Below are 8570 nucleotides of genomic sequence, written 5' to 3'. Positions count from 1 at the left end.
GACTCCATACGGACTCTCCGCAACGGTTTCCTCCATAGACTTATTCTCCATGTTTACTTCCTGCCCTCCATCTGAAATCGCCCCGCCTTCCTGCGTCATCATAATCCTCATCATAATCACGTGACTGAAACCCAGCTATTGGCGAGACCCTCATTCTCCCTGCAGCAATAGCCATGTGTCAAGCAATGGATAATGAAAAATAGCGAGTCAGCTTAAACAGATCCCACTGTCAGATAACACCGTTGCCCGACGAATAGATGACATGGCAAACGACATAAAGATTCAGCTTATTGATCGTATAAAAAAATCCGGAAAATTTTCCTTACAACTTGATGAATCGACAGATATATCGAATGCAGCACAGCTGCTCATATTTGTCAGATACATCATCTTAAGAAGGAAAGTCGTATATATCTTGGATGGCATGAGGTTAAACGATGAGTAAATGGTGAGGACGAATTTCTGGGTGTACTGCATTTTATTTTAATACAGAATAGCAAGATACATGATTTCTTAAGATTCAGTGGAAAGAAAGAACAACAAGCAGAAGAGGAACAAAAGGAAGAAGCCAAGCAAGAGAAAAAAGGGGGACAAAACGTGCTACTTTCTGTCAAGACTTAAGCATTTGAAATGAATTGTTGTTTAAAAAAAGAAGTTTTAAACGAAAAAGTGTAAATCTATTTTGAATTAAGTTGTTTTTCAAATAAAGGTTTCCGAGTCAGTGATATAAGTCAAGTCAAATCACCTTAATTTATATAGCGGTTTTAACAATATAGATTGTTTCAAAGCAGCTTTACAATGAAAATAGGAAATGAAAGTAACAGAGATTTTTTGGCTTTACAGCAGCTCTAGAAAAAAGTTATTGTCTAGCTAAAGTTAGTTTTGATTGAATCACTTCCGTCGCAACGATCATTAGTTATTAACTTAGGGGCCACTAACACGACACCGTTGTAACAGAAAACGCATAATGCGATCCGGCCGCTCACCCACACAAAACAGTGCCTGGTGGCTCGAGAACGCAAACCATGAAATAGGTTCCAAGGTACAAGCCTTGAAAAATGTATAATAGCGAATTTTTTATCGCTTCCGCGTAGCCACATGAACCAGAATTATCCTGACAACATTTTATCTGTACAGAGGTAAAGGGAAGGGAAGGAGGCCTTCACAGTGGATAGAATAGTTGACACTTCAGGGCTGCGTTGTTCTCGTGTCCAGGCGCAGGTCCTTCTTCAGATCCGGATACGGCCTGGATCCGGCGGACTGCGGTAAACCTCGGGATAAACAGAGAGACTATTATTAGCATAGATGCCATCCTTCTTATGATGTAACAAGTACATCAGAATTTATGGGGAGTGTTCCCGGTTCCGCCTGACCTAATCTATGCAGCCTAGCATTGAATTATAGAAGTCTATGATGTGTTATGTGTATGCTAGGTTAAAGAGATGTGTTTTAGTCTAGATTTGAACTGACAGAGTGTGTCTGCTTCCCACCCCAGACAATGTTTGGAAGACTGTTATGGCGGCAAAACAATGGCAATAATAACCGAGCGCACAACTGATGCTGGCGCACGCGGTAAATGACTTTCGCGAGAGAATAACAGATCTACACGTGAGGAAACGGGAACTCGCGAGCCCATTCATACTCTGCGCGCGCTCATGGCATCTCCTCTGCACGCAATAAAAGCCCTCGCGCGCGCACATAATCATTTCACACGCTCTCGCGCTAGCATTATCATTCCACACGCTCTCGCGCTTGATCTGCTCTCGCCTGCTGCTTTTGCTCGCTCGAACAACTTTATTTTTGACAGTCAAGGGGCGGGACTTCCTGTTTTAGTAACCTCAAATGTCATTGGTTACTTCCCATTGTCCGGAAGTCAGTTGTGATTGGACGCCTGTCGAATGACTCGTAATTCACTTGACTTGAGACATCACTTAATTTGTTTTTTTTATTGTGGTTTATTAATGTGTAATGTGATTTAATGCATTGTTAATGTAGAATATATTCTTACCAGATACTTTATTAACAGAAAGTCTTACTAGTGATTGCATTGTGTTGTTAAGAGATATTTACAGACTGTAACGACGCATTTCCATGGTTATTAGCATTGTAAATCTACCAAAACTCGCATTTTTACTTTTTATATTTATAACACTGTTATTTGTGTTATTGCCATTAAAATATCTAAAAGAAATTGGAGAAAAATGTGAATGCAAAGTCATATTTGTTGTAGTTCACCACTACATTACCACTATACCCCCATTTACCACTATTTACGTTTATCCAACCAAAATTAAATTGGATCTGAGAACCTCAGAAATAAAAAAAAGTGAAAAAGTGTCCATTAAATAGTTGTAAATATAACAAGGGCTTTAAATGAAATATAAATTACTTGTTTATATCAATAAGCAAGAGTTGTTGTGTAAGCTTTTTGTTTTCATCCTGTGTATTACTATTATGTCATTTTTGAGTGGTTTATTATATTTTCTATTAAATGTAAAAGGGGTTCTGGCAGCATGAATGCTTTTTATTTTTTTAAGATAGGCTATGTTATGTTCAGATGGGGTGTAATCATTTATGTCGTGTGCATGCCTCATACTTTCTCTTATTAAGTTGTTCTCACAACACATGCAAACAAAACGGGACTGTTTTTGAAATTTTGAAGATGTCTATCACGTTTCTGTCTTTATCACATGCTTGAACCTTACTAACTGAACAAATGTTACTGCAGGAAGTGGAGAAAAAAAAAGAATACTGTTTTTTACACAAAACTCTTAGTGACTTCAAGCACATGCAGACACCCAAAACTCTTAGTGACTTGCATGCAGACACCCAACTTTACACATTCATTTATAGATTTAACACTCAGTCCTGACCCTGGAGGATCATGTTCTGCAGAGTAAAGCTTGTTTTCATACACAGATATGGCCTATTTATGAATGAAATTCATGCATTTATTTGTCATTTAAACTGATGCAAACAGGGAAAGAGAGTAGAAAAGACTTATTATCCTGTCGCCCCCTCTAGTGGACAGCGTTAAGTATTACGGCCTTCATTGCTCAGATTACGCAAATCAATGGGATTTTTTGGGAAAAGTAAGTCTGACCAGTTAGAAAAGATATAAGCGAGTCTGACCAGTCTGAAGGTCTGAGCCGAGTTTGGTGAAGCATTAAAGTTCTAGGCGGAGTCAATTTCTCACAATAATAATAATAAATACTAATAATGTTTAAATATATGCTGGCTTTCTCAAGCCAACATAATAAAGAAGACTCCCGAGAAACATAGAGCAATTCAGTATGTAATAAAATTGTATTAGTTTTATAATAAAACTAATACAATTTTAAAGGTATTTCAAGCTCTTAAACCGACATGATTTTAATTAATCCCAAACCTGGGATTAATTTCGTCAGTATATTAATGTACGTTCACTGATTCTAGCTTCTCTCTTTTCTGTCTATTTCTTTTCATGGTAATTAGGCAAATACCATGTAGCTTACAAAAAGTTAGATGATTAAGATCACTATATAATGTTGTAATAGCTACTTTGCTGGGTTTAAGCTGGGTTTAATAATTTGCTGGGTTTAATATTGTTCCTCTGTATTTGGTAGCAAATTCTGAAAAGGCATTTGTAAGCTATAATTAATGCTGTAGGCCTACATTGTATCTTAACTTACGAAGCCAGAACCCCTTTTACATTTAATAGAAAATATAATGAATCATTTATATTACGTAAAAATGCATACGAATTTTGGTAGATTTACAATGCTAATAACCATGGAAATGCGTCGTTACAGTCTGTAAATATCTCTTAACAACACAATGCAATCACTAGTAAGACTTTCTGTTAGAATAGAATAGAATAGAATAGAATAGAAAAACTTTATTAATCCCCAAGGGGAAATTGCAGTGTTGCAGCAGGATTTTAACACATAATACAAACCAAACATATTACATAGACTGACATATACTGAAAATAAAATAATAAAATATTGGTTGTTAAATATAATTATAAAAATAATATAATGTCCTTTATCATTCACGTGTCATTCAGTCTCCTCTCCATGACCAGAGAGTTGTTGTGGATTGTAATGGCAGTGGGTAGAAATGACTTCCTGTAACGGTCCTTGCTACAGCGGAGTTGTAGAAATCTCCATCTGAATACACTCTGCTGCCCGACCAGCAGGTTGTGCAGCGGATGTGAAGTGTTGTCCATGATATTGTATAATTTGTGTAACATTCTTCTCTCCACAACCAACTCCAGGGGCTCCAGAGCAAACCCCAGCACAGAGCCAGCCTTCTTTATTAACTTGTTCAGTCTCTTGCTGTCACTGACTCTGATACTTCTGCCCCAGCAGATGGCAGCAAAGAGAATTGCGCTTTCGACAACAGACTGATAGAACATATACATCATCCTGCTGCATACATTAAAAGAACTAAGCTTCCTCAAGAAGTAGAGTCTACTCTGACCCTTCTTGAAAATGGCCTCAGTGTTGCACTTCCAATCCAATCTGTTGTCAAGGTACACACCCAGATATTTAAAATTCTCAACCACCTCCAACTCCTCTCCCTGAAGGTGAATGGTGTTTAGTGTTGTTATCCTGGTCCTCCTAAAGTCCACCACCATCTCCTTCGTCTTTGTCACATTAAGGAAGGAGGAAGAGGTGGTTTTCCCCACACCACAACACAAAGCGGTCAACCAGATTCCTGTACTCTGACTCGTCTCCACCCCTAATACACCCAACAACTGCAGAGTCATCCGAGTATTGTTAATAAAGTATCTGGTAAGAATATATTCTACATTAACAATGCATTAAATCACATTACACATTAATAAACCACAATAAAAAACAAATTAAGTGATGTCTCAAGTCAAGCGAATTACGAGTCATTGGACAGGCGTCCAATCACAACTGACTTCCGGAAAATGGGAAGTAACCAATGACATTTGAGGTTATTAAAACAGGAAGTCCCGTCCCTCGACTGTCAAAAATAAAGTTATTCGAGCGAGCAAAAGCAGCAGGCGAGAGCAGATCAAGCGCGAGAGCGTGTGGAATGATCATGCGCACGCGAGAGCATGTGAAATGATTATGCACGAGGGCTTGTATTGCGTGCAGAGGAGATGTCATGAGCGCACGCAGAGTATTAATGAGCTCGCGAGTTCCCGTTTCCTCGCGTGTAGATCTGTTATTCTCTCACGAAAGTAATTTACCGCGCGCCAGCATCAGTTGTGCGCTCGGTTATTATTGGCATTGTTTTGCCGCCATAGACTGTACCAAAGTTCCCTACCGCTAGCAGTCGATTTTGATATTCTAGGTATTATCAACTGGCCGGAATTTTGAGATCGCAATAGACGTGATGGACTATAATGCGCTAAGAGCTCGCTCAAGTACTGGGGAGCTGAACCATTTAGTGCTTTGTAAGTAATCAGCAATACTTTAAAATGTATACGATGTTTAATAGGGAGCCAATGCAATGTTGACAGAACCGGGCTAATATGGTCATACTTCCTGGTTCTGGTAAGAACTCTAGCTGCTGCATTTTGGACCAGCTGTAGTTTGTTTATTAAGCGTTTAGGGCAACCACCCATGATAGCATTACAATAATCTAGCCTTGATGTCATGAACGCATTAACTAACTGTTCTGCTTTTGTCATTGAGTGCATATGACGTAATTTAGATATATTTTTAAGATGGAAAAATTCGGTTTTACAGATACTAGACACGTGTCTTTCAAATGAAAGATTGGTATCAAAGAGCACACCAAGGTTCCTAACCGACGACGAAGACTTGACAGAGCAGCCATCAAGTATTAGACATTATTCTAGGTTATTATGTGAGGAAGTTTCAGAATTAAGTAGTAGAAAATCAAAAGTCATCCAGTTTTTTATATCAGCTATGCATTCCGTTCATTTTGTGAATTGGTAGGTTTTGTCAGGGCGTGAAGAAATATAGAGCTGAGTATCATCAGCATAACAGTGAAAACTAATGCCATGCTTCCTAATGATATCTCCTAAGGGTAGCATGTACAGAGTGAACAGCAACGGTCCTAGTACTGAGCCTTGTGGTAAGCCATACTGCACTTTTGATCAATAAGACATCTCTTCATTTACTGCTACAAACTGATAACAGTCAGATAAGTATGATTTAAACCATGCTAATGCAATTCCACTAATGCCAACATAGTTTTCAAGTCTATTCAAGCGGTTTAATTACAGACAGCTTAAAAGTTTTTGGTACGTATCCTAATGACAAAGATGGATTAATGATATTAAGAAAAGGATCTATGACCTCTGGAAGCATTTCTTTCAATAGCTTAGTCAGTATAGGATCTAACATACATGTTGTCGATTTAGATGATTTAACGAGTTTAGAAAATTCTTCCTCTCCTATAGCAATGAATGAATGAATAAAAATTTTTCCTCAGGGAAACTACAATGCACTGCCTGATGCGATACTGTAGTAGACGGTTGAATTGTGATAATTTTCTCCCTGATATTATCCTTCTTGTAAGTTCATTAAGTCATTACTGCTGTGCTGCTTGGAAACGTCTGCGGGTTGAAGCTTTATTTTTTGTTAATTTAGCCCCTGTTTCAAATAAATACCTAGGGTTTTGTTTATTTTCTTCTAATAGGGTTGAAAAATAAGTAGATCTAGCAGCTTTTAAGGCCTGTCTGTATGCAACCGTGCTCTCTTTCCATGAAATGCGAAAAAACTCTAGTTTTGTTTTCTTCCAATTGCGCTCCATTTTTCTGGCTGCTCTCTTTAGGTCTCTTCAGGCCGAGTGTGCTCGAGATCTGAGTATGATTACGACAATCAGTAGGTCCTGACACGTGTTGCCTAACTCCAATAGAGTTCAGAATGTCTTTAATTGACAATCCCAATGCATCTTTTTCGTTATTACGCTGTAACTACATGGAACAAGAGAGTAACAAGCACCACTACATGAAACAAGAGTATCTTTCAGGAATCCGTTCAGGAAAAAAGGACCCAAATGCAATCTGTGAGACAACAGTTCTTTTAATGAAAATAATGCAAGCTGCGTAGAGTAGTCAAACAGAAGGTCTCTAGTAGCAGGTAATTAGATGAACAGTAGCAGGTAATCAGATTAACAGAAAGTCTCTAGTAGCAGGTAATCAGAAGAATGGAAATGACACTCAGCATCCAGCAGCAGAAAAACAAATCAGGGCTCGTGGTCCGTCTGTCGCCCTCAAATACAGAGAAGCTGGGTAGAGAAAGACTTCAGTGATCTCCAGCACTGGCAGTGCACAATTTGCAAACTTATGTCAACAGGACAGGACAGGACAAGACAAGATGCGAACGGGTAAGCTCTGTAACACACGTTAACATAGTCAATAATCTGGCAGAGGATAGGGGAAAAATGAGACCTAGAAGTAGGAACGCTAATTAGGAAGAAAGTAATTGTCACGTTAGACGTATTAACTGGTTCCTTCTAGTCTTGTGTTTATGTTGTTGTATGAGTGCACGTGTGCTAGAGGCGTGTGCAAGAGAAGTTTCTGTATGTCATTACCTGATCCGCTTCAGCTGCCCATCATTACTTCACCAGCTGCAGTCGATCTCACCATGCTACTTATACTCACCGCTGTTCTCTCATCTTTGTCATATCGTTGTTTGATGTTTCCCTGTCTGGTCTTTTGGTTCGTGTTCCCGCCTGGTGTTCCTGTTCGTCGTCTTCCGTGTGGATTTTGTCGTCTCACCGTCTGTTTGCACTTCACCGGATTTGACCATCGAAGTCTCTGCGTCACCATTTCACCATCCGACTTACTGTTTCTGGACATGGCTACTTCTAAATAAATATTGTTAACTCGCGTTTGCTTCCTGTCGTCAGTTACTATGACAGTAATAGCAGGTGAAACTGGAGATAGAGTAATTGGAAGACTGATGGCAATCAGCTGGCGGAGAATGAATGAGCGTGATAGTAAGAGGGGGTGTCTAAGCGGGGGGTGTGTGAATGAGGGGAGCGCGTGTGTGAATGGTGGGTGTGTCAGTGTGATGGTGAATGAATCAAGGAAACTGAAAAACACAAGAGGGAGACAGAGACAGGAGAGAATACCGGGATCATGACAGTACCCCCTACTCAACGAGCGCCTCCTGGCGCTCCCGAGGGTAGAGACTGGTGAGTGCGGTAGAAGTCCTCAATAAGCGAGTGGTCCAAGATGTTCCGTGAAGGAATCCAACTTCTCTCCTCCGGCCCGTATCCCTCCCAGTCGACAAGGTACTGGTGACCACAACCCCGCGGACGGACATCAAGTAATTTACGTACGCGATATACAGGACCTTCCTCCACCTGAATGGGAAGGGAAACTTGGCGAGGCGGGGCGCGGACTACGGGCTTGACGCACGAAACATGAAATACTGGATGGACACGCCGGAGGTTAGGGGGCAATTTAAGTCTAACCGCGACAGGGCTGATGATCTTGGAGATGGAATATGGCCCAATAAATTTAGGAGCCAACTTGCGGGAAGCGAATCGTAGAGGAAGATTACGAGTGGAGAGCCAAACCCTTGGACCGCAGACGTATCTCGGACTCTTAATACGATGACGATTAGCGGCAC

This window comes from Siphateles boraxobius, unplaced genomic scaffold, assembly GCF_051911475.1.
Source record: "Siphateles boraxobius isolate OS27281-9 unplaced genomic scaffold, OSU_SipBor_1 89, whole genome shotgun sequence".
NCBI lineage: Eukaryota > Metazoa > Chordata > Actinopteri > Cypriniformes > Leuciscidae > Siphateles > Siphateles boraxobius.
The sequence above is the reverse complement of the archived record's forward strand: the minus strand, read 5'-3'. Positions refer to the sequence as shown.